The sequence below is a fragment of the Macaca fascicularis genome, chromosome 14 (assembly GCF_037993035.2).
Source record: "Macaca fascicularis isolate 582-1 chromosome 14, T2T-MFA8v1.1".
In the NCBI taxonomy this organism is placed as follows: Eukaryota; Metazoa; Chordata; class Mammalia; order Primates; family Cercopithecidae; genus Macaca; species Macaca fascicularis.
In genome coordinates, this window is record NC_088388.1 from 91,378,107 (window position 1) to 91,405,037 (window position 26,931).

Sequence of the window (26,931 nt, forward strand, 5' to 3'; positions counted from 1 at the left end):
GCAGAACCATTTGAAACCTTTCTGGGCACAGCTGTGATAGGGAAGCTCACATGACCATGCTTTGAACTCAGCTGCTTGGGTATGTAGTATGGTGCCTTGGGTACGTGGCATGGTACCTTCATATGTCAGCTCAAGCCTATTTTACTCCTAAATATACATACAGTAGTTTAATTACAACTTTCATGGGCTTCTGGTTGAAGAGAAGAAACATAAGAAACATTGATACTGAAATACACAAACAAGTTGGCAAGGAGGATAAAAATGATAATCCTGTGAATAACCTTGAGATTTTCCTAAGCAGATCTTCAAGCTGACATGATCAGGGTCCTTCTATAGCATATCAGGTGTTAAAAATGTAAAAAAAACAGTGCCTACTAGGTCCAATTCGGCTCTTTATTTACTGAGATTAAAAATTATTCATACTCACTCTATGGTTATTTGTTGAAAATACTTGCAAATCAAAGCCTGAAACCATGCAAATTACAAAAAAAAGTGAAGTTTTTTGAGGACATGATGCAAACATTCCACTATAAGGTCACAAAGTTTACTGTTGACACAATATTGGTTAGTTAAACCTCAATGTATATTTTAATATATGTTAGACCTAAAATAAGACCTGATATAGTGTTATTTTATATTTTTAAAATTTATTTGAAGACAATCATATCTCTATCTATCTATCTATCTATCTATCTATCTATCTATCTACAGAGAGAGAGAGAGAGACACTGACTCTGTTGCCCAGGCTGGAGCGCAGTGGCACAATCTCAGCTCATTGCAACCATTGCCTTTTAGGCTTAAGCGATCCTCCCGCCTCGGCCTCCCGAGTAGCTTAGACTACAGGCATACATCACCACACCTAGCTAAATTTTGTTTTTTGTAGAGACAGGGTTTCTCCATGTTGCCCAGGCTGGTGTCAAACTTCCAGTCTCAAGTGATCCACCCACCTCGGCTTCCCAAAGTGCTGGGATTATAGATGTGAGCCACCATGCCTGCTCCAATCATAATTTTTAAGTAAAATAAATTTAAAGTAAATTAAACAGCATATATTACTTATTCAAAGGGGAAAGGTTGAAATTTGTCTTCATACATAATGAATATTATTAAAATTGTATTAAATGAACTTTCTGATAAAATCTTTAATAATGCATTGATCTCAAGTGAAATGCTTTATTTTAAATCTCTTATATACCATGCAAAAATGATTAAATCATTAAAAGATTTCCTAAGGGATTTCCAGTGATTATATGTTTTGGTGAAAAAAAGGATTCAAAAGTAAAAAGTGAATAGAAAATACTAGGCTCAAATATCACCCAGGTCCTCTGTGGAGTCTACAGCTCTCTGACATGCCTTGAGCAAAGCAGAACTAGGGATAAAAAGAGGAGTAGGGGGACCAGCTTACTTAGGAAGTATAAAGAAGACACTCCACTTGGAGTGCAGTAAATACAGAAGGTTTCCTTTCACTGCAAAGGAGTGAGATTTCAGTACTCAGACACAATCTGTGCCCTAAGATAACGTGCTTGTTGGCAGGAGTATAACTGTTGGTTGTCGAAGAAATATATACAAAATGCATATTTAACAGTTGCTTTGATTAAAAAAAACTAATCTAAATGTCTGTTTTTCTGTTGACAATGGTTCTCCTAATGGCATGCCAGAAATATATACCCCCAGCTATCCATGCTTAACAAGTTGAATTGGAGATGGATTACCTCTTGAGTACCCCACAATTGACTGCTTCAGTTAGTCCTGGCAAATTATACAGCCAAATTGTCTATCTATTTTCTAATATATCAGCAAAATTAAGCTTAAAAATGCATACAAAAATAAATTGCTGCTGGAATTGCATGATGCCCACCTTTTCTTTGTGTTGAGGAAAAAAATATGATTAAATCACACTTTGGAATCATTCTATTTCAGTCAACTCTATTTTGATTCTAGGTCTGGTTTAGGGAAAGTCTGTGAGACCTTTAGCCCCTGGGTATTGAGCTGAGTAAACTATTTAATAGCCACTTTGTAGCTTTCAGTCAATGATTTTCCACATTCCAATCTTTCTCGACTTTGGAGCCAGCCTTTTTGGGAAAACGGAGACCCATGGTTTCATTTCAACAAAGAAGTAATAACCAGCACACCAACATGGCACAAGTATACATATGTAACAAACCTGCATGTTATGCACATGTACCCTAGAACTTAAAGTATAATAAGAATTAAAAAAAAAAAAAAAAAAAAAGGAATAACCAGTCATGGAACGTATTGGCTGTGCCATCAAGGCAGTGGCCGATGAGGATTTGGGGACTTCAGGACTGATGATTCTGAATCTTGACATGTCATTAGACTCACTGCAATATGGCCAAAATTTTGAGTGTCCTGGTTACTTAAGGCTACAGGCAAGAATTATTTTGAGTGCAGCCGTCAGAATTTAAAATAAAGGAAAGAATGACTGACTGACTGACTGACTGACTGACTGAGTGACTGAAGAAAACCAGGACATGGATGATTAAAATATTTCTCTCCTCTCCCTGCAAACATGTGGACAGGGAGATTCCATGTAAACTCTTTCCCTGTTTTAATCATATTCTTCTGTTCTAAGGAGTATTTAGATTTTTTTGCTCCAGTGGAAGTTCTTTCAGTTTTACCTACTACAGCTGAGTGATTGCAGATTGGTAATTTTGCTTGAAAACCAAAAGATTTGGTTGTTTCCATTTCATTAGCATCAGAAAGGGGGGTTGTCTAAAGTGCTGGCCAGGGTAGCCTTGCAGAAGGAGGCAGGGTTGGTTTGGTAGGGAGAAAAGATCGTTCTTTGGAAATGTATAGAACTGGCTGTGCAAAAAATAAATAAAGCCATGCTCTAAGGTATTGCTGAATATCAAGTTCTCTTTCCTGGGTTGGAGTAAAGTCTATTGCAGGTATATATGGCTTTTTCTTGGTTGTCAGTAAGTGTATGCTGGAGACTAAATAGTGATGCCTGGTGCTTTTATAGCACTCACACTTTTTCAAAGGTGTTTTCTACCTTTAAACTCCTAGAGTTACATGATATATAGGAGACATAAGGGAAGGAAGAGTTCTGGCCAGGATCAGAAGAGGGGGCACTGGTGTAATCATTATTCTGAACTGGCTGGTCTTGAGCAGTTTTCCCCAAAGTGGCCTCAGCCCTATCAAGCTTTCAGATATAGGGCCTTGATTCTAATAGTCCTTATTTTTTTATTTGCATTTATTCAGTACAGAAGTCCCCAGTTGTGATGGAACTTTGCCCACAGTGACAGGAGGGAGTTATTCTCAATCTTCTGACACTTCTAGGTTGCTTTTTTCTTTAGCAGAAATCATATGTCTTTACTCTGAAATTATATGTCTTTACTCTGAAAACATTTTGTAAAGTACTTCATAAAGTATTTTGTAAAGTACTTTGCAGACTCCAACTCCATGGTGTAGAGGAGACATCATATCATGGCGTGGATTTCTAGAAAGGAGTAGACGGATAAATAGACAGGTGATGTAGCAGCCTTGATATCCCATCCCATAGTGACCTAGTGGTGAAGCAGGAAGCAATCAGCTTCACGCTCTTTGGAGAAGAGGAAAAGTTGTGATTTTCCTTTTCTATGGGAAAAGAACCCGAAAAAAGAAGATAGGGCCTTTTGTGCCTCCAATTTCTTTTTTCACATAGTCATTTCTAAGCATTCTCTCATTTTTATAGCTCATACAGTCCTGGGAGTTAGTAATGGTAGTATGTTTTGAAAATAAATGATACTCAGAAGGGAGAGGTAATAGGGAGAGTTCTAATTCAGTGAGGTTTGTACTGTAAAGTATGTATGGTTCGAGCACCAGCATCCTCCTCCTTTTCAGACTATTTAGCCCTAATTACTTCTTTCCCTTTTGCTCCCTACACTCCTAGGAGATCAACTCCTTGAAGAAAAACTCCAGCTTATGGAAATAAATATTTTTGCTCAGAGGAGACACGAATCATAGTTTTTTGGAGTTGAAATACCCATAAGAGTAAAAGCATTGTTTTTCTTAAATATATTCAATACTACTGACCAATCCACAGGTCTTTCCTGAATTAACACAGACGTTAAAAAGTTGAAGTTTAATGCTTGGGGAAGATACTGGGAGAACTGGTAGGCAAAATCTTGCTTTGAGACACTGGCCACGGAGGGTGTTTTGGTAGATAGTACAGGCAGACCCTGTGACACGAATGCTGGATTCTGCAACTGCATGTGCTGAGTGCAGTAGAGAGTCCATGTGCTGAATGTGGAATTCACACATTCATTTATTCTCAACTATTTATGGGGCCTATTCTATGTGCAATGAACACAACAAACATCCTCCCCTCATGGAACCTTCTTGTGGGAGAGCTTTGATCATTTGCTTATATGCATGCACTCATACACAATCTAAACAACAACAACAACAACAAAATAGCCCAAGTGATTACTGGACATCTCTATGAAAGGCACTGAGCCATAAAATGGCAAGCAAGAGTCTTTTCCCCTAGAGTAATCAGTGTGTTTCACAATTAAGAGGTAAAATATCACAAAAGTCTTCCCCTACGTTTGCGTGTGGTTTTCTTTCATTGCTCAAGTTGACTGGGATATAATTGGTGGATACTCTTGAATGAGTCAAAGTGGCAAGCAGTGGACAATATGTGCTCAACAGGTAACACTGAATGATGGGAAAAATACAAAGTGGTAGAATTCAAACATTTTTTGGTTGCCCAAGATTTAAGGCAACAATAAACCATTTTTTCTTCAACTCATGTTTTAAAAAGTCATTATAAACTACTTTAATCTCTGTGTGTTCAGTAAGTTTAATAGTGTGAATCTTCCTTTCATCAGCTCCAACAACAGTGATGCGTTTTATGTCCTGTGCAAAGTGTTGCTGATTGAAAAATGGGTGAGACTTAGTTCCTACCCTTAAGGAGCATGTAACGTTGAGGATTTGAAGTATTATGGGAATCTGCTTCTAAAAGTAATTTTTTCTTATATAGTTTTGTAGATGCATGTTTAGGAGATAAGGAAAACTGAGCTATGAATATGAAATGCCTGGTATAAATACAGGCAATGCTCTTGCCATTTCTAATCAAGTAAATATAAAAATGATATTCTGAGAATGCTTATACTGGTGTTTTTCAAACTGTATTCAGTGAAAACAGGTGAATAGTTATGGGAGAGGAGTAGGGATGAGGAAGACAGAAGGAGTTTTTATGGTCAAATGAGTTTGTCAAACACTGGGTAAAGGAAGTAAGCAGGTTTTTCTTATGCATGCTTTTCCCAAAACTTTAATTTGCTAGTGTGCGTTGTGACACTCCAGGATGGGTTATTGCAGTAGTTCCCAAATTTAGCATCATAATCACAAAGTGCTGGGCTCCAGAGACTCACTGAATCAAAACTCTGGCAGGTGAGAACTGGGGATTTTCATTTATTAGGTTGGTGCAAAAGTAATTGCGGTTTTTACCAAGAGTAATGGCAAAAACTGCAATTACTTTTGCACTAACCTAACAAAACACATTTGGGAGATTACTTTTAGGTAGTCTTAGTTACTTTTAGGCAGAGTCAGTTTATTTCAGCACTGGTCCCAGGTACCATTGACATGCAGGAAGGAGCCCTCCCTGATTTGCATAACAGTAGAACATCTTTTATCCAAGAAATGCATATTGACATTTATGGAACTAACAGTTTGGAAATGCTGGCCCATGCATTCTTTTACTGAAGGTCTAAAGAAAAAAAAAACTGATAGTTAACAAGTTCACTAGTTTGGGACTTTACTCTGAGTTGATGTATATTTTGTGTGTGGTGGTTAAGATAGCACTAAGGATCTAATTCATTTTTTTGAACCCACACTGATGGTTATTTATTATTTTTAAAGTAGTGCTTATGGCTGGGTGCAGTAGCTCACACCTGTAATCTGAGCACTTTGGGAGGGCAAGGTGGGTGGATCACCTGAGGTCAGGAGTTTGAGACCAACCTGACCAACATGTGAAACCCCATCTCTACTAAATACAAAAAAAATTAGCTGGGCATGGTGGCACATACCTGCAATCCCAGCTACTTGGGAGGCTGAGGCAGGAGAATCACTTGAACCCGGGAGGCAGAAGTTGCAGTAAGCTGAGATTGTGCCATTGCACTCCAGCCTGGGCCATGGAGCGAAACTCCGTCTGAAAAAAAAAAAAAAAAAGAAAGTGGTACTTTATTTATATTGTCCTTAGACCATTTTCCTCCTTTTTTCAGTTAATATTCCCTCATAGTTTGAATGTAATTTATAGTAAACTTTTCTTTGTTCTCTCACTTTCCTGGAGAATAATGCTTAAAGTTGTTAGATATATAAAACTCAAATTCCTAGAGATAGAAAATTGTATAATTAGGGTAAATTTGATAAGGTGTTGGCATGAAATAAGATAACTCTTTAAAGAGAAAAGAGAGTGAAGGATCTTGTTTATAAGAAGAATTCTTGGTTGTTTTTAGGTCTGTACTCTAGATTATTAATTTATTCTCGGCCGGGCGCGGTGGCTCAAGCCTGTAATCCCAGCACTTTGGGAGGCCGAGACGGGCGGATCACAAGGTCAGGAGATCGAGACCATCCTGGCTAACACGGTGAAACCCCGTCTCTACTAAAAAATACAAAAAACTAGCCGGGCGAGGTGGCGGGCGCCTGTAGTCCCAGCTACTCAGGAGGCTGAGACAGGAGAATGGCCCAAACCCGGGAGGCGGAGCTTGCAGTGAGCTGAGATCCGGCCACTGCACTCCAGCCTGGGCGACAGAGCGAGACTCCGTCTCAAAAAAAAAAAAAAAAAAAAAAAAAAAAAAAAAAAAATTTATTCTGAGAGGGGTTACAGTGGCATAATTAAGATGATCTATTTAGACAAAAAAATTTACTGATCCTGAAAACAGACCACTTTCCTGAGAAGAAAAGAAAAAAAAAATTGGAAAAACCTTCAAAGAGGTTTGCCTTTCTCTTCACAAACACTGTTATGCAGCATTTCAGAGCAAGCTACAGAGCTGGGCTTGGGCAGTTAAATCCTGACTTTGTGGTTTTGTGTAGACCTAGGGGGGAGCAGCTGTATATTGAGTGGAGATAATAACCTCTAATGGTAACCCCAGACACAGCTATTAGTGTCAGATTAAATCTAAATGCAACCTGCTTTTCCTTTGGAATATTCTCTGTGGTAAACTGTTTTTCGTAAACTCCTATTTGAGTCTCTGCTCACTTTCTTTGTTTCAAGAGAGTATAAACCAGATCAGGGTGATTGCTCAAGTGAATGTAGCTGAGGCTCAATGCCATGAACATTGAGATTATAGGTGTATGAAAGGGCTTTGAAAATTTGTGTATAGTCATCATTGAAGACCTTGATTGCTGAAAATCAGACTCTGGTTGGATGTAGGCCTTGTCTTAAGGTCCAGGAAGAAAACATAAATGCAAGATAATGAAGTACCATACCAATACAGCCCTACCTTGGAGATAGTGTGGGTTCAGGTCCAGACTATCATAATGAAGTGAAAATAGAAATAAAGCAAATCATGCAAATTTTTTGGTTTCCCAGTACATATTAAAGTAAGGTTTACACTGTAACCTATTAAGAATACAATAGCATTATGCCTTAACAAATGTACATACCTTAATTAAAAAATACTTTATTGCTAAAAAAATGCTAAGGGTCATCTGAGCCTTCAGTGAGTCACCATGTTTCTGCCGGTGGAGGGTCTTGCCTCGATGCTGATGGCTGCTGCTGACTAATCAGAGTGATGTTTTCTGAAGGTTGAGGTGGCTGAGGCAGTTTCCTAAAAGAGGACGGCAATGAAATTTTCCTCATTGACTCTTCCTTTCACGGGAGATTCCTCTGTAGCGTGCGATGCTGTTTGATAGCATTTTACCTACAGCAGAACTTTCCAAATTGGAGTCAGTCCTTTCAAACTCTGCTGCTGCTTTATTAACGAAGTTTATGGAATACTCCTAAGTAATTGGTTCTCGTCTCAACAAAGTTCACAGTCTCTTCACCAGGAATAGATTATATCTGAAGAAATCACTTTATTTGGTCATACTGAAGAAACAACTTCTCATCTGTTCAAGTTTTATCATGAGATTGCAGCAACTCAGTCACATCTTCAGGTTCCACTTGTGATTCTAGTTCTCTTGCTATTCCCACCACATCTGCAGTGACTTCCTCCTCTCAAGTCTTGAGCCCCTTAAAATCACGCATGAGGTTTACAATTAACTTTTTCCAAACTCCTGTTAATGTTGATATTTTGAACTCCTCCCAAGGATTACAAATCATGTGAATGACCTCTAGAATGATGATTTTGTTTTCCAAAAAAGTTTCAATTTACTTTGCCCAGATTCATCGGAGGAATTCCTATATATGGCAACTATAGCCATTTGAAAGGAATTTCTTAAATAGTAAGACTTGAAGGTTTCAATTACTGCTTGATCCATGGGCTGCATAGTGGAAGTTGTGTTAGCAGGCAGAAGACTCATTAATCTCCTTGTATATGTCCATCAGAGCTCTTGAGTGACCAGGTACATTGTTAATGTGCAGTAATATATACACGTGTACATGTATGTGTGTGTGTGTGTGTGTGTGTGTGTGTGTGTGTGTGTGTATTTGAAACAGGGTCTTGCTCTGTCATCCAGGCTGGAGTGCAATGGTATGATCATGACTCACTGCAGCCTCTGCCTCCCAGGCTCAAGCAGTCCTCCCACCACAGACTCCCAGGTAGCTGGGACAACAAGTGCATGTCACCATGCCTGGCTAATTTTTAAATTTTTATTTTTGTAGAAACAGGATCTTTCTATGTTGCCCAGGCTGATCTCAAACTCCTAAGTTCAAGTGATCCCCCCATGTTGACCTCCCAAAGTACTGGGATTATAGGCAAAAGCCACTGCACCTGGCACAGTTAATACTTTCAAGGGAATCTTTCTTTCTTTCTTTCTTTTTTCTGAGCAGTAGGTCTCAACAATGAGCTTAAAATATTCAGTAAACTCTGCTATAAACAGATGTGCTGTCACCCAGGCTTTGTTCTATCGACAGTGCACAAGCAGAGTAGATTTACCATAATTCTTAAGGGCCCTAGATTTTCCGAATGATGAATGATCAGTGCCTTCAGCTTAAAGTCACCAGCTGCATCAGCCCCTAACGAGAGTTCGCCTGTCTTTTGAAGCTTTGAAGTCTGGCATTGACTTTTTTCTAGTTATGAAAGCATCTTCTTTCAATAGAAGGCTGTTTTGTCTACAGATGAAACTGATTTTTTAAATCAGTTACTTCAGCACTTGCTGCTTCATCTTGCACTGTTATGTTATAGAGATGGCTTCTTTTCCTAAACCTCATGAATCAACTTCTGCTAGCTTCATATTTTCTTGTGCAGCTTCCTGAACCCTCTCAGCCTTCATAGAATTGAACAAAGTTACGGCCTTGCTCTGGATTAGACTTTGGCTTAAGGGACTGTTGTGGCTGGTTTGGTCTTCTGTTCAGACCACTAAAACCTTTTCCATATCAGCAATAAGGCTGTTTTGTTTTCTTATCATTCATGTGTTCACCAGAGTAGCACTTATAATTTCCTGCAAGAACTTTTTCTTTTCACTCACAACTTGGCTAACTGATGCAAGAGGCCTAGCTTTCAACAGGTCTTGGCTTTTGACATGCCTTCCTCGCTAAGCTTAATTGTTTCTAGCTTTTGATTTAAAATGAGAGATGTGTGACTCTTCCTTTCACTTGAACACTTAGAGGACATTGTAGGGTTATTAATTGGCTGAATTTCAATATTGCCATGTGTCAGGGAATAGGGAAGCCTGAGGAGAGGGAGAGGGATGAGAATGGCTTACTGGTAGAGCAGTTAGAACACAGTACTTATCAATTAAGTTCGCATTCTTATATGGGTGTGGTTCATGGGACCCCAAGACAATTACAGTAGTAACAGAGATCACTGATCACAGACCATCCTAACAGATATAATATGAAAAAGTTTGAAATATCGTATTACTGAAATGTGACATAAAGACATGAAGTGAGAATATGCTGTTGGAAAAATGGCGCCTATAGACTTGCTTAAAGCAGGGTTGCTGCAGATCTTCAATTTAGAAAAAATACATAATCTGCAGAGTACAATAAAGTGAAGTGCAATTAACATGAGATATGCCTGTCCATGAATGGTGGTATCAAATCTATTTCATGGCTATTATCATTAAAGATACAATGATGAAAAGATCAATTACTGCTGAAGTTTCTGCAAATTGGAACTCTGTATATTCACCAGAGGACTTCACTGAAGACTGACACCAGGAATTTGAGGATGGATTCTAGCAGAGATATTCTAAGACCAGAACCTTTAATCTGATTGCATTTAAAAACCGTTTCAAACATGCTAGTTAAATTATGTCAAGTCTTTGGGGAGATATCTCTGGAATCTGAACATTCTCTGGGGATTGTTGTTTGACATGTGGAGCAGGTGAGACTCATACAGCATGTGAAGTCATTAAGGTACAATTATGACAAGCTTGACTTGATCCTTTCTGATTTGCCTGCCAGCCTTGACAGCTCCAAACAGTTGGTGGGGACCTGAAGACACCACTTCTCTGGTTCCTTACAGCACAAACAGTGAATATATTCTGCTCCCTTTGGCTAGAGCTACGTGAAAGAAATTTTTGCTGAGAAAGTGTAGAAAGCCCTTAGGTTGATAGTTGCTATTAAGTTAGAAACCTTGGCCCTATTATCAGTGACTCCCTAGGTGTACACAATAACAGTTTTTTGTTGTTGTTGTTTGTCTTTACCTTAGTCTTCTTCCTCTTCATTTTTTTTAAACTCCATTTTAAAACTGTGTTTTAATTGCAGGTAGATGTTTTCTCATGCTGTCAGGCAACTCCTTACTTTAGCCCTCATTTGACATGTGGCTAAAATTGCGCCTGTGCTTTTGGAATGCAGGACTTTGGCATGTCTGCAGCAGCTTGAGTGACATAGATTAAGGGCCATTCTTCTTTTTCTGAGATGGAGTCTCGCTCTGTCGCCAGGCTGGAGTGCAGTGGTGTGATCTCGGCTCACTTCAACCTCTGCCTCCCGAGTTCAAGTGATTCTCCTGCCTCAGCCTCCTAAGTAGCTGGGACTACAGGCATGCACCACAATGCCCAGCGAATTTTTGTATTTTTAGTAGAGACAGGGTTTCACCATATTGGCCAGGATGGTCTCGATTTCTTGACCTCGTGATCTGCCCGCCTTAGCCTCCCAAAGTGCTGGGATTACAGGCATGAGTCACCGTACCTGGCCGGGCCATTCTTTATTTGGGGGGACGTATACATTTCTTTTATGCATTATTAAGCCCTTTTAGCTTATGGTCTTGCTCTCAAGCCATATCCATGTTGGCGAGAAAGTTTAAAACACACAGTAGTTCTTGAGTAGGCAACATAATATTGCGGACAACCAGTACTGAACTCCAGAGCCATGGAGGCTCCATCATATACTAGCTATGTGATTCTGAGCAAGTAGTTTTTCTTTGAAGCCTCAGTTTACCCATCTGCTGAAATGTGAAAAGTGGCTAATTAAACCTACCTTACAGAGTTGTCTTAAGTGAAATGGCATGGGGTTGGACATATTTGCGCTCTAAAGAAATGTGATGTTATTTCAGCAATACCAGGGTAATGAATATTGTGTTGGCAAAAACAATCCTGTACAATACTGCAGACTTCAGGCTAGGTTTTATGCACACTGTCTTCTGAATTAAAGGAATTAAAAACCAGGGAAACAGTTGATTCTAATCCTTCTAATCTCCTTCCGTGTGAATGAAACACACTTAATGTCTGTATTACTTATTGGATGCAGTAGACAAAGAAGGAAGCATTTCAACCAGCCATCTACCTGCCGAAAAGCCCAGCCTTTCCTTTAGGACAACATCTCTTCCTTTCATTGCCTCCATCAGGATGGTTATGGGTGATGGTAGATATGATAGATGTGATGATGTTGGACCTTATTTGACCATGGCTGGCTCTCCACCAAAGGGCATCAAATAAATAAGCATAAAGCCTGTTGCTCCTAACCTACTCTGCTGGGACCAGGCGCAGCCCACTAGTGTATTCTCCTTGTACAGTAGTGGAGACTCTATCCCTGCTTCATCAGAAACTGGAGGCTTATTTTCTATTGGCTATTTACTCTCAAGACTTAGAAATAGGGACCTATATTGACCCAATTGTTATTTAGATTACTGAGTAAAAGTATAATAATTCTTTAATAATTCTGGGGACTGAAGCTTTCTGGAGTCAGCATTCACTGGCCCAGTGCAAAGTAACTGCTTTTTTATCCTACTATTGCACTTGAGAGGCAACTTGAAATTTCCTTTCCATCACTCAGTCACTTTTCAAGGGGAAATAGGAATAATCAGAATTTTAAGATATTCTGTATGCAGTATACGTACATTTTAAATAATATTTATTAAAAGACATGGAGTTACTTTTGCTTATCATGCAACTTGTTACTGAATTTTTCTTTCTTTTTTGTCTGTGTTGAAAAGAAAAAGGTGGAAGAAAAAGACTTATGTAGGCTTCCTATTAAAAGGCACCTGGACTGAATAGAAGATTCCCTTTTATTTTATTTTTTTCTACTTGCAAAGCCAAGAGTCAGAGCCATGGAATCAGAGAATTCAAGTTTCTTTATAGTTCAAGCAGAGTGAAGCAGGGAATGGACAGAAATAGGTCATATTGTGATTGCAAAACTAGGACAATGAGGAGTTTCTTGGAGGGCTCAAGCTCTGATGGATTCTTATTTTGGGGCAGAGCATTTCAGAAAATTCAGAAGCCAAGAGATATAGTATATGGCAGCCTTTAAAATATTTTAAAAACACTTACTAGTCTGCATGTTCTTTTCTTGTAAAAAGAAGTTAAAAGATCTGTTTTCTTTAATCACTTGTCAAGACAGTGGCTTTCTCCAGGATTATAAGACAGTGTGTTAAATGTATCTCTCCCATTGCTTGTAGTCCTTGAATGATTTTCAGACATCATTGACTCCACACATGTTTAAAACAGGGAGTCAGTAGCAGTAACCCTTTCAGTAGCTGAAAGCTCCGGGTCCCAACCACTGGGTCTGCCAATAAGTAGCCATTTGGCGGTGACTCTGAGGAAGTCACTTAACCCAAGAGAGTTCTCACCAATAAAACAAGGGGGCTAGCTGGGCTCTTTAACTTGTAAAATGAGTATGGCATTCTCACTTTGGAGTGCGGTTTCAAGGTAATCTTGGAATTCTTGGATTATTGCTCTTGGTCTAAACAGTTACAGAAAGATGGAGAGAGAAGAGGTAGAAATTTCCATGAGTCCTTGTGTCTACCTTTCTTTTTCTCTTTCCAACAAGAAGATAGGGTGGTGCCCATGGAGGCTATGATTTTCAGTCTTGCAGACAGCTCTGGGAGTTGCTTGGGCCCCAGTTCCCATCTTGTTCTTGCTCTTCGTCCATTTAGGATTTGAATATCTTTCTCATTCCTTTTTCTTCTCAGTTCTGCCTGGATATTGAGTGCTTTTGACTCCCATACCTCACCCACTCTTGCCCTCCTGCTTCCAAATGCAACTCCCTACCTCCTGTCAACTCCTCCACTCTGAACACAAAACCATACTTAACTAGTTGCCAGATTATTTGATTAAAGCAGTAGAAGCTAGGATGACAAATGATGCTATACTTCAGGGATATTTACATTTTTAACATCTGGTCCTCCTGAAAGGGATCCCCAGTTGGTGAAATCTGTAGAGGAGATAAGAATAACTGAAATGCTTTTGTTCTGTACAAAAGGCTTCTTGTTGATCATTGAGTTTTGTGTAATCATCGTACAAGGCAAATTAACTAAGTAGTGATATCCTCTGGGTATTTTGTTTTACAGCTGAATGTCAGGGGTGAATCAGAAATTGTTCAGGGTTATCTGCCTAGACAGTAACAGAGAAAGAACTTGCACTCAAGTCTTTCCATCTAATGCTCTGGCTTCTGTAAGAGCCACCACTTCACAAGTGCCACCTCACAAGACACAAGCCATGTGTATAGGGGACATAATGACTTTAGAAGTTGACCACTAAGTTAGATGTAATTCAAATCTATGTGCCCCCAGGTTTGCAGCCATAAAACATCTATTACCACCTTTTTGACTTTCCCCATATTTAAAAAATGGATTCAGTGAAGACAGAGGTGATGAATTGTGTGGCATAGAGAAGTGGGGGTATTCTAAACTGTGACTTCAGCTTTGTCCACCTGGGGAGGGAGGTGGGGTGACGTGACAGTGAGGACAGTTCAGTGGGGTAAAGCACTAGGCCACCATCGACTTTGAGGCTTTAAAAGACTGTTTACATTATCAGATTGTAAATAATTGCTTAAAAACCTTCAAACAATAAAGAAGAATATGAAATAAAATATAAAATCTTTCACTATTCTAATCCCTCTTCTTTTGAGTTATTTTTGAGTGTGTACTCATCCAGACCTTTTTTTTTTTTCAATACCATACAAAAATTGGTGCTATAGTTTCTGCATGCCTCTTTTGCTAGGTACTACATGTGGGGGTGCTATGGTCCACTCCAAACCTCATGTTGAAATTTGTTCCTAATGTTGGAGGTGAGGCTTAATAGGAAACCTTTGGATCATGGGGGCAGATCACTCTTGAAAAGATTAATGCCCTCCCTCGAGGTGAGTAAGGGCTTGCTCTGTTTTTTTCTAGGGGAGCTGGCAGTTAAAAAGAGCTTGGTACCTCCCCTTTTGCTCTCTTGCTTCCTCTACTGCCGTGTGATCTCTGCACACGCTGGCTCCCCTTCCCTTTCCATAGTGAGTAGAAGCAGCCTGAGGCCCTCACCTGATACAGATGCCAGCATCATGCTTCTTGTACAGCCTGCAGAACACTGAGCCAAATGAACTTCTTTCCTTTATCAAGTACCCAGCCTCAAGTAGGCTGTAAATTAAGTTTATATTCCCCTAGTTATGTGGAATATGTACATCTTTTTATAGAATTTTTTTTTCTCTTTGTGAAGACACACTACTGTGAAGGGGTAGTTCCTATCCTTGTCCTAATTTTTTTTAAGCTATTTGTGTTCCACTTAGTTTTTATTTAATAAGAGCTCTTTATTTATTAGGGACCTTAGCTCTTTGTTATATATGTTGAAAAGGCTTTTTCCTAGTTTGTCTTTTAATTTTGTTTGCAGTATGTTTTTCTGCTCAGAGCGTTTTATTTTATATGTATCCAAATCTGTTAATATTTTTCTTTATGGCTTCTCTAAGGAAGACTTCTCCTCTGCCAGGATTATAGAAATATTATCAAATATTTTTCTTGTACTTTCAGAGAGGTTTATTTGCTTTTGTTTATTTATTTGTTTTAGTGTATTAATTCCTGATTTTTCTGTGACTCCAGGTAGACTTCTAATTTTGCTGTGAAGTTCCAAGAGTTAACAATTAGTTTAGGAGAGAAAATAAGATATAAAATTTAGTGAGAAAACCAAGTAAACTCCTGGTGATGTTTTTCCGATCTGGTGACCCATTCAGGGAGGAATTGGTGACTCAAACTATCCACCTGGCACAGGCATCCCCTGCAGCACTTTTCCCAAGCTCTTAGAAGCTGTAAAGTAGAGCATGCCCCTGTTTTAAATTCATCAAGGTGTGTTTCAGGCCCAATTCACCAGAGTGTGATGGTTCATGAGAGATAATGAATCAGTCATTTGAACCGGTTCCTCAGTAGATGGTGCAGGAGAACAGCCCTGATGAACAAGAAGATCCTTACAAGAAGCATCCTGAGATGAAGGGGTTTGTCAGAGTGCAGCAAAGCCCCACAAGAAGGCTGGATTTTGGAATTTACATTTCATTTAACCCACCAGTAAGCAGATTCACGTGTTGGCAATGCAGAATGGGAAGCAGCAGAATAAGTGGTAAATGTATTCAAATAATATGAGTGTCAAACTGACTTAGGGAACACACATACATACTTAGCTTGGAGGATTGCTTGTAGAAGTAATGAGGTCAGGAAAAGATGCATGGAGAAGAAATTCATCCTAAGCAAGTCTTTCTTAGAAAACAAACAAACAGATCTTAGATTCTTAGGTTAGGAGGATGATTGTCTGCAAGGCAGCTGAAAAGAATCACTTGTGATCTTTTTCATCTATTTTGAGATGACTGAAAATAACTTTATATCCATGAAAGGGAACAGAAAAGGATATCAGGATGTGGAGGATGTGGTCCTCCCAAAGGTCAGAGGGGAAATTATTGAGGGAACCTTGGGCTTAGCCTAGTCCCTGAGCCATGCTATGCCTCTGTCAGAGGGGAGCAGCCACACAGAAATGCCTGACATGTCACAAAGGATGCTCAAAAATGTTCTCAAAAGAAATTTCCCAAGATTAAATTTTCACTAAACCAATTATAACTTAAACTAAAATCTACTGAAGAGGAACAAGCCTCTTCAGTATTAATGATTGCCTTCTCTCTCGAAGTATAGCTGAAGTAATTTTGTTTGGTGTCTGTAGTAATGGAGGCCACTGTGAACCAGAAACCTGTGCTGAGTCCTTGCTCTGGGACCATATGAGCTGCTTGATTTGCCCAAGTCTTAACCTCTTTGAGTTTCAGTTTCCCCATCTGTAAAAATGAGGAATAATGCCTACTTTGAGGAGTTGCAGTGAACACAAAGCTAGGTAGTACATTTTAAAATTACTTGAATAATTTGGAAAGTCTTGTACAGATGGCAGAGATTTTAAAACATATTAGTGCTGTAAATGATTGGCAACCTTTTTTTGGATTTCTTTCTGATATAGGTCAAGTTTTTCTGAGAGGAGTAAAATTTTTACCTTGACTCATTGTGCCTTGAAGCATTTGGCTTTGTAATTGGCATTGTAAATACATTTTAAAGAAATAGGACATGAGAAGAGAAATTTGAATTGCATTTTTCATACGGTAAAGGGTGGTGTGGTGAGTCAAGTTTTCTAGGGCAAACATGACATTGCCACTGTTTATCCCGTGTCCAGCTAACAAGGTGCCGTGCACGGAGAAAACACTAAGCAGAGACTTGCTGCTCATCACAGAGAACTGAACTGTTCTCCAAATTTAACTGCAATACACAGAGTTGGGGTATAAATGTCTCTGTTAGGATCTCAAAGTGCTTCTGTGTTTCTTCGGCACCTGCTCAAATTAAAATACTGGAATTCCAGATTGGATATCAAAAAGTCTCCCCACTCCTCATTTTGGGTAGATGAAGGGCAGGATAGAGGCAGGCATTTGTGCTTTCAGACTTGTGCCTTGAGTCCGCATTGTCACCTACCTGCCACAAAGGCCTGTGACTTCTGAATTTTCTCCAGAGCTCACATTTCCAAAAACTGAGCCTTGGAGAACTCAAAAGTAAGGAGATCTTGGCAGGCAGTTCCTGAGGAGGTACTGGTCATTCTCCTTTCTGCATTCATACATCCATAAAAGTTGTTAAAACCTCAAGCCTGCTGAGTCCTGAGGGTTCAAGGAGTTGCTGAAAGAAAACTGCCCCTGTTAGCTAACTTGTTTTAACCTCAGCATCTGAAAGTTGGGGGCCAACCTAAATTCTTCCTGCTACGCTTCTGTTGCTGGGCACCTATCTTTCTTTGTTTCTTGTCTGAGACAGTAAACAGAGTTTAATGGTTGCACAAGCACCAGCTCTTTTGTGATAGCCTGGGAGCTTCATGCAAGGAGTTCTGAACAGGTTGCAAAGGAGAAGCTGTTGCTGAGTGCCAAAAAATTTCCCAAAACCAAAAACAAACAAAAAAGCAACAAAAATCCCTCTCTCCAGTTCTAGCTTGTTAGCTTTTTCCAAGCCATTGGGAGCTTGCCTTACCAATCAATGAGTCAGAAACCTTGACAGTTTCTGCAGTAAGAAACTGTCGGGGAAGAATGAAGCTTGCACACTGGGTGATACTAGAGGAAGATTTGACCTGTACTTAATACGCTTCAGCTTTATTTGAACGTGTTTTTCACAGTCATTAGAAATCAGGTAAGCTTTTAAAGTCAAACATTAAAATGACTTGGCATTTTTAAAGTGAAGGTTGCAACACTTAGCATGAGAAGAAAGCTAACAGACAAACACAAAAACAGTTGAAATGTAATGGAAACAGAACTGAAGGAAAAACATTCCCTTCCTAGAGACCATTTAAGACCTTCAGATGCACTAAACGTCGAAAGATGATGATGTGCCCATCTATGTAAGTCAAAATAAAATTGAGACCTCTTTGAAATATTACAAAACTCCATGTATGTTGAAATTAAGAGTGTGTTTCTAGATTTTATGATTGCAGAATTTGGCATTAATCCATGGAAGCTGCCCTATTCCCCTCTCTGCTTTATTCATGTCCTAACAATTTGTCTGCCTGTTGGAGAATCCAGCAGAGCTATCTGTTGCCCTCTGCCTTTTAACTCTGAGCAAGACATTTTCATTGTCTTGTCCTTGGCTTCCTCAGCGGTACAATGAAAGATAGTTTATCCATTAAATTTCAGGATGCTTTCAGGAACATGATTTTATAAATAGCTCTGTGAGGTTGGGGAGGAGGAGCAAGGTCAGAGAGTTTAAGTGTTTTGCCCAGGGTCCCAAGACAAACAAGTACAACTCAGCTCTTCATGTTCTGAGTGTAGTTCCTTCAGCTGTATTGCATAGATTTTGAGTTTTTAATAAACTCTAAGGGCATTGTGTTGGGTGATGGACAAAAATATGCAAATAAATGGAGTACTTTATTGCTTCATTATTATTTATTTGGGTAAATATTCATTCAAATGTTGCTATTATGCCTTTCAAAATGTGTAATTGTTTTATTTTTTAGAATATTAGCACTTTGGAAGGAAAGGCTTTAAATATCTGATAAACACAACAAATATTGAATAATGTGAAGTATTTTAATGAGTTCCCATTGACTTTAGTTTGCAAATTATGATAATGGAGTAAAGGAAGGGATTTCTTGTTAGGGAAATTGACAGGAGTAAAGGGTGTGTATGTGTGTGTGTGAAGAGAGAGACAGAGAGAGGAAGAAACATACATTTACAGCTTTTCAGATGTTATTGAATGCTATACACAGTTGTTTAAATGTTAAGAAAATAAAACCTGTAATGAAATACTTTATCATGTCAGATAAAATATATAATTAGGAGGGTTGTTTGAGATAAGTTTCAGCCTATCTTTAAAATGTGGTAGATCAAGAATAATTTAACATGATTTAGCACTGCTGTTGCACAGTTAAGTATTATCTGTGGTTGAATAGATAATGAAATGCAGTGCATATAAGGTCTGTTTTATTTCTTCTTCTTCTTTTTTTTTCCCCCCCTAAATGAGAGTTTCATGAAAACCTCTCTGAGGTATTAAAAGTCCTTTTCTGATCTGAATAAATATTTTCTCTTCAGGCAGGTCATATATTATAGTTTGTTTAACAAAATAAATGCTTGTGGCAGAAGCACATGAAATGCAGATAATGGTAAAATAGCACTAAACATAGCCCCTCAGGGCAGGTGTGGAGTGTTAGTTTAGCAGTAAACCCCTTCTTATTAAAGTGTCTGTCATGGGTGTTTTGGAAGCAGCTGACCTTCTTTCTTACAAAGTGACTATAAAACCATGTCCTGACTTCTTTTCCTTCATCATGGACTTGGATACTCCAGAACTGAGGTACTAACCTTCTTGTCTTTGGCTCTGTGAATGTCCTAACACAATGTAGTCTAAAGTAAATGAAAAACTGAATTGGAACTCAGATTTTCTTGATTTTTAAATGGAATTTTCTGGCCTATATTCTTGAGACCCACTCATTTAGAAAATTTGCTGACAAAAAATTGTTTTTGCATGTAATCATGGGGATTTATAAGTGGAAAAATAATACATTAAACAATAATACATATAGAAAGTACTAAAGCTGGGATAAATTAACTTGACTAAAGGGCCATGATGTTTTCTTTTTCAGTTTGGGGTTCTGTGTCAAACCCTTCTGCTTCTTATCTTTCTACTCCCCTCAATTATATCTCACACATGTTAGCTACAAGAGCCATCATTTTCCTGAAGCAGCTCTTCTATCATGGTGCTAACCTGATCATTAAAGGAAAATCAGGCAGGGAGGGGGCTCCTAAAGTGCCCAAGATTAAAGTTCATGGTCTTCATTTTGACATTTAGGGCTTAAGCTTTGTTCACCCTGTGTATGAGCTTCCTTCAGTTGAACTAAACTGGGTCACTGATTCTTTCTCAGACAGTTCTTGCACTTTCCCACATCTGTGTTTTTACTTCCTCTGCTCCCTCTGGATTTTGGGCCAAAAAGATTCCAGTTAATCATTAGAATTGTTTCTGTCTTCTGTGATCCAACTCAGATGAGAGCATAATAACATGGTGGGTAAGAGCCTAGGCACTGGAATTAAATACACTTAAGTTGGAATTATAGCTCTACCACATATGAATGGGAACATAAGCCAAATACCTTAATTACCCAAGCTTGTCCAACGTGCCTTAATTTGTTGTTGTTGTTGTTGTTGTTGTTCTGTTTTGTTTTGTTTTAGGCTTTTAGCAGCTTGAAGACATGGTTTTTGGTTTCTGTCTCTAGTGATAAGCAGAAAAGAGGGCTGAAGAAGGGGCTTTACTGGCCCAATCAGAAACAGAAACTAAAAACCCATGACTGTATTCTCTCCCTTGGGCACCCTCAAACCTCAGTTTTACCATCTGTAAAATGGAGATAATGATACCCACCGAGTTCATTGTGAGAATAAAATAAAATAATGTATTTAAGGCATACATGATCACAATATCTGGCACTTGGTAGGCACTTAGTAAGATACTATTTATTGCCTTCTATTCCATAGAGTTCCTCCATTTTCTTGCTCTTACACAGCAATTAGTTCCCGCTTTGTGTCCTCATAGCCCTTTGTTTCCTTGCTTTATAGTATTTGCCATGTTATATTAGTATTTTCCCTCCCTTAATTTCCTTGAAGTTGATCTCTGCTAGGTATTTCATAAATGTTGGCTGAATTAAATTGAGTTGCAGGACCAGTGTACTTAACATTGCGGTTTAAGTGATCTCAGCATTAAAAAGTAGAAATTTTAGATAATTGATGGCTCCAAGGTCGTGCTAAGAACCCAAGCACCATATTTTTATGTATAAAAACTGGAAACCAAGCTGAAAATCAGCAGAACAGAAGGCCAGATACTTATAAGTCCCACCCAAATGACTGGGGAGGAATGAAGAGGTCAAACAGCTGTCTTAGGTCATTCAGCTCCTTTGTGATTCCACATGTGGAATCGTGTTAATGGTATTTGGGCTTCAGCACCATTGGTCTGATCCTTTGTAAAGTTACAAATATTTATTATAATAGCGATTCCTGTGTGTTTCAGATTCTCCTTAAGTCATATTAGTAATTTAATTCTCTGACTTACCCTGGAATCATTGAAATTCTAGTATAAGAGAGTGAAGGATTCAAGTAACGCTGCAGCTGGCCCTGGGACCTGGGACCAAGAGGAAGGTGTAGTAAGTCATCCGTGTCCATCCAGCTGTCTCTCTGCACCTTGCCTTCTTCTCTTCTCTGTATACAAGTGTGTTTTCTCTCAGAATCCCCTTATTTGGTGGAGAATTTAAAGCTGTAAGTCCCGTAACATAATCAAAATTCTCCAGATTCTAGCCTTGATCAAAAACCTAGAAAAACCATGAATGTTTTTTTATAAACTCTAATTATGTTCAAATTATCATTCTCTCTACTTCTGCCTCATAAATACACGTCTTACCTTAAAAGTATGTTTTTTTCCTCCATGAAAACAGTAGCAAGGTGTTTTTGAAGGAAGGGCAGGATGTTTGGTACTCTCCTCAGTTATATCTCATACACAGGAGCTACGAAGCATTTATACTCTACCTAAAACATCTCTTTAATCATGGTTCTTCCTTGATTCTCCCTCCCCCCAATAAAAGCTAAAAGGGAAAAAACTTTTGCATTTACTCCTCAGTTTAAATAGATTACAGTTGGTGAGAAAATTGAGGGTGAAAATTGAATTGGTAAGCAATGTACTTGACCGTATTCAAGTATTTGCATTTTGCCATGTCTTCTCATTTAAAGCGAGATCATGAAGAAGGGAGAGTAATGACTTAAAGAGGGAGGCCAGGTGCGGTGGCTCACCTTGTAATCCCAGCACTTTCAGAGGCCGAGGCAGGTGGATTGCTTGAGCCCAGGAGTTTGAGATCAGCCCAGGCAACATGGCAAAACCCTGTGTCTACTAAAAACATGAAAATTAGCCAGGTGTGGTGACTTGCACCTGTGGTCCCAGCTACTCAGGAGGCAGAGGTGGGAGGATCCCTTGAGCCTGGGGGGTCAAGGCTGCAGCCATCCATGATTGCACCATTGCACTCCAGCCTGGGTGAAAGACTGAGACTCTGTCTCAATAAAAAAAGGAGTGTAACATCATTCCATTTGGTAGATCTTTAAAAGTAAGAGTAATGCATTTTTAATTTTAACAAAATTAAAATTTAATGAAATTATGCCTTATGACTTTTGACAGGTTCCACTTTTATCAGGATCCATTTTATACCTTCTACAAAAAAGCTGATCTATTGCCTAGGATTTTTCTTCTTTATTTTTAATTTTAATCATCTGTAGTGGGATTCCAGAAAATGCCGTCGATAAAGAAGTGATTCTGCCCATGAGTTAGGAGGGCACACCCCACTTGCAAATAATGCCTTTCATTCATATCTAGCTTATCATTCTTTCCCTGGTAGAATATGGAAACATTACCTGGAGGAGAAAAGATAGCTGCCTCAATTATGGAAGATGTCAGTTGAAACAGCCCTAGGCCAGCATGTGTGAAACCTGTTCAGAGTTTCTCTCTTCTGTGGGTGAAGAGCTGACTCAGATAAGAATTGGCCACAATTAAATTAGGCTTACATGAGGGAATGTCAGGCTGGAGGGACTGCCCTGCGTGTTCACCACTGATTAGACCCGTGGAAATTCTTATCCAGAAGGGACTGGTGTCACCAGGATCTTGATGAGCTCTGCATATATTACAAAGGAGAAATGCTTACTACATTAAATGTCTGATGATGTCGCCGCGATGTCCAATGATGCCACAGTAGCAACGTTAGACATGAAACCATCTCTGTCCTCTGCTCACTTTGAGCATCTTTGGGAGTTACCTGTAGTCCATTTGTCCCCATCTTATGTGTTACTTCTGTTGGTCTACATGAGAAACCTAAACACTTGTTTTTGTTAAAAAAAAAAGGGGGGGAAAGAAAAGGAAAAATTATCCTCACCTATCTTTCCCTCCTTAGACACCAAATGTACTCAAAATTCCCAAATGATTTCAAATTGAAGGTTTCGCTCTTTGACTTGTTATTTAGGTTAAGTGGCTTTCTTGACAGACTAGAGTTTTGCAATCGATCAGATGATGGACAGAAGGTGATGTATTGTAATTATTGTGCATGTCCTTGGGTTTAAGTGAGGTAATTGTGTGAAATTATGCAGTCAATAACTACTCCCTCCCACTCTCATTCCAAAAACATTGTGGCTCTGCCATAAAGCTCAGGTGTTCTGCACCTTATATAAAAAACCTTAAAAGTACCATCCCTAGAGAAGGCATATATATATATATATATATATATATATATATATATATATATGTAAAATTTTGAATTGTTTAAAAAAAGAAACATGTAAAATTGACCATCTTAGCCATTTTTAAATGTACAGTTCAGTAATGTTAAGTATATGTACACTGTTTTTTGCAGTTATAGGTTAGTGGTTTTCAGGTGACCCTAGTCTAGAATCAAGGGGACACAGTATGTCACATAAATTATGAACATGTTATAAAAGGAAATTGAAAAGGAAATTAAAATGGAATCAGTGGAGAAGGAAGAACAAGATATAGTAGGACAGTCATTCCAAAATCAATCCCAAAATCAAACAGACACAACAAAGTACAAAATTTCAAAAACATCAGATTGGTATGCGTTGACTCGTATGGATTTTTTTTTTCAGACTTTCAGCCCCTTTAATTAGGTCAGAATGGCAGGCAAGGGGTGAGGAAGGTGGTACTTCTTAAGCTCCACTCAGCAACTGGTCAGTTCTCATCCTCTGGCAGCTGGATCTTGCTGGGGTGGAAGCAGTTGCATTCCATGATGCGAAGGCCATTGGCCTCTTGGTATTTCACAAGCATCTCAGCTCCATGATGGGCCCACTCTGGCATCCTGTAATCAGGCAGATAGACCACAAAGGTGCTGCCAAGGACCAGAACAATGGAGACGCCAAAGAAGAAGACAACTCGCATGTTCCAGATGTCCAAAACGGGGTCCTTGTCGTAACAATGGGAGTCTGGGTTCTTCTCATAGAAGTTTTAGTCCTCGGGATCTGGGTCCTCCTGCTAGTGTATGGTAAGTTCGGGGGGCTGCTTTCACGCCACAGCAGATGGGCGACCACAGTCCTGGAGAAGCTGGATTCCCAACGGACGTGGGTGGCCAGGAGCCTTTGCGTCGCCGCTGCCTCCAAGAGACCGGGGGTGCTCAAACTTAATAGCCCAGCTGCCATGACAGATAGTCCTGCAGGGTCTCCAACTCCTATAGACTCTATGTGGATTTTTTTAAATTTTTATTTATTTATTTATTTTTTTGAGATGGAGTCTCGTTCTGTCTCCCAGGCTGGAGTGCAGTGGCGCATCTCTGCCATCACGTCCCGGGTTCACTGCAAGCTCCAAGTCCCGGACTCACTGCAAGCTCCACGTCCCGGGTTCACGCCATTCTCCTGCCTCTGCCTCCCGTGTAGCTGGGACTGCAGGTGCCCGCCACCACGCCCCGCTAATTTTGTGATTTTTTTAGTAGAGACGGGGTTTCACCATGTTAGCCAGGATGGTCTTGATCTCCTGACCTCGTGATCCACCCACCTTGGCCTCCCAAAGTGCTGGGATTACAGGCGTGAGCCACTGCGCCCAGCTTCTATGTGGATTTTATAATACAGATGATAAAGATTTGATACCTTTACATGAACTTTAAAGGGCAAAATTACACAAATCTGCGTCATGTTTACTTAGTGGAGAGATCAATATTATGATTGCCTAGAACAGAACTGATTTTTTTTGGCCATTTTTTATAAAACCAAATAACCAGAAGGTATTTGATTAACACAATCAAATAATCTTAAACTATCAGATAATTATTCTTGTTGATCTGGTAGTGAAATGTTGAATCCAAGTAAACTGAAGTAGGAGAAGTAGAGTTGTAGACTGTATGACTTTCATCTAAGATTCTGTGAGAGGACGGCAAATAAGCATGTTCTTTGTTCTTCCATAAAAACCCTTTTAAAATATAATAGTATTATAACCACTTACTTTTGGTCCGGGGCTTGGGACCTCATTTTATCGTAGCCATCCGCCAGCCTGTGTGACATATACTCAGCCCTCAGAAGCATTGTTTTACCTCCCTGGTGGGGCTGCTGCTCTAAATATCCCCTGAAGTTCCTGCCTCTTAATACCCTTGACTCTAGAAACACAAACCCTTAAGTTAGCTTAGATAACATAGAAATGATGTGTAAAATCTGGCAACCTGCTAAGAGCTTATTCTGTGTTAGCTATTTGCTACTGTTTCCCAATTCAACAAATATTTCTTGAATGCCTGGTACTTGATCTTGCAAAAATATGTGTGAGGCAAAGAATAGTTGATGCCCAAATTTCTGGTTCAGGATATTTAGTCTAAGTAAGTTTTTGCCAGTTTTCTCTTTTGTTCTTTCTCCCAAAAACGTAGAAGTAATGGAAGGATGGTGTTGTTAAACCACATAAGGCTGGGAGCTAACATTTTTCTTTTTGATCTGGAAAATAGTTCTTTTTTTTTTTTTTTTTTTTTTTTTTTTTTTTTGAGATGGAGTTTCCCTCTCATTGCCCAGGCTGGAGTGCAGTGGTGGGATCTCAGCTCACTGCAACCTCCACCTCCTGAGTTCAAGCCATCCTCCTGCCTCAGCCTCCCGAGTAACTGGGATTACAGCCACCTGCCACCATGCCTGGCTAATTTTTGTGTTTTTAGTAGAGACAGGGTTTCACCATGTTGGCGAGGCGGGTCTCGAACTCCTGACCTCAGGTGATCCACTTGCCTCGGCCTCCCAAAGTGCTGGATTACAGGCGTGAGCTACCACTCCTGACGGAAAATAGTTCTTGAAAACAGTAGTATAGTCTATTGGATTATTCAAGTTCAAACCTCGAAGTACTTGCTGTACATACTTTTTTGTTGCTAAATTCTTTATTAATATCATTTACTCTTATAACATTTGCTGCCAAAACATGGGCATTGAAAAGCACATTTCTGGGCTTACATTTGTGGTGGCTGAATGACGTTTGTTCATAATGGCCAAATCACTAGAGCCTTTTCTCTAGATTTTTTTTAAACAAGGAAATAGGAAAGGCATGTTAAACACAACAATAGAAATCTGTTCTAAAAGAAAAGTCAGATCTGAACTCCTTGGGTGGAATAGTTTGGTAAAGGTTAAACAAACTTTCCCTGACTCTTGTGGGACATTAAAATAAATTTCATCTAAATTCTTGTCAGCTTCCCTGTACAGCTGCCCTAAACATCTGCTGTGGATGCTCAAAATTGCTGCTTTCCCCCTTTCACAGTTTACATATGCTGTGTAAACTATTTATTTGTAATACATAATTAGTGGCAATGTGTATACTTGGTTTTAAACTACATATACTCAGGGGTGGACTAGAAGAAAACTATCTACTTACGTACATAGAATGAGGCTTCTTAGTTTAAGGCTTGTCAAAGCAATGATCCTATTTCCTTTGCAGAAGCTGCTGATATTAAGGAGAAGCGTTTAAAATCTGTTTAGGTTAATGTAGCTTGGGGTAGAGTTATGGCAATTATACTTGGTTTCACAATGCAGGGCAGGATTTGACAGCCGCTGCCTCGTAAACCATGCTCCAGAGTAAAATGATTTCCTCAAAGTCATGGAAAAGTGAGGCCACTTGAAGGCCTGGGAGGCTGTGGTCTTGGTAGTCATGCAGAGAAAATTATGCGAGCCTC

The 26,931-nt window shown here is 39.3% G+C and overlaps 1 protein-coding gene and 1 pseudogene across 9 annotated transcripts in view; one reads left to right on the forward strand and one right to left on the reverse strand.

Annotated features, from left to right (window-relative positions):
* FAT3 (FAT atypical cadherin 3) overlaps positions 1 to 26,931 on the forward strand; it is a 687,971-nt gene that overhangs the window by 97,158 nt on the left and 563,882 nt on the right. The gene's annotated exons all lie outside the window — the stretch shown is intronic.
* On the reverse strand, positions 23,985 to 24,568 carry LOC102139918 (NADH dehydrogenase [ubiquinone] 1 beta subcomplex subunit 11, mitochondrial pseudogene; annotated as a pseudogene).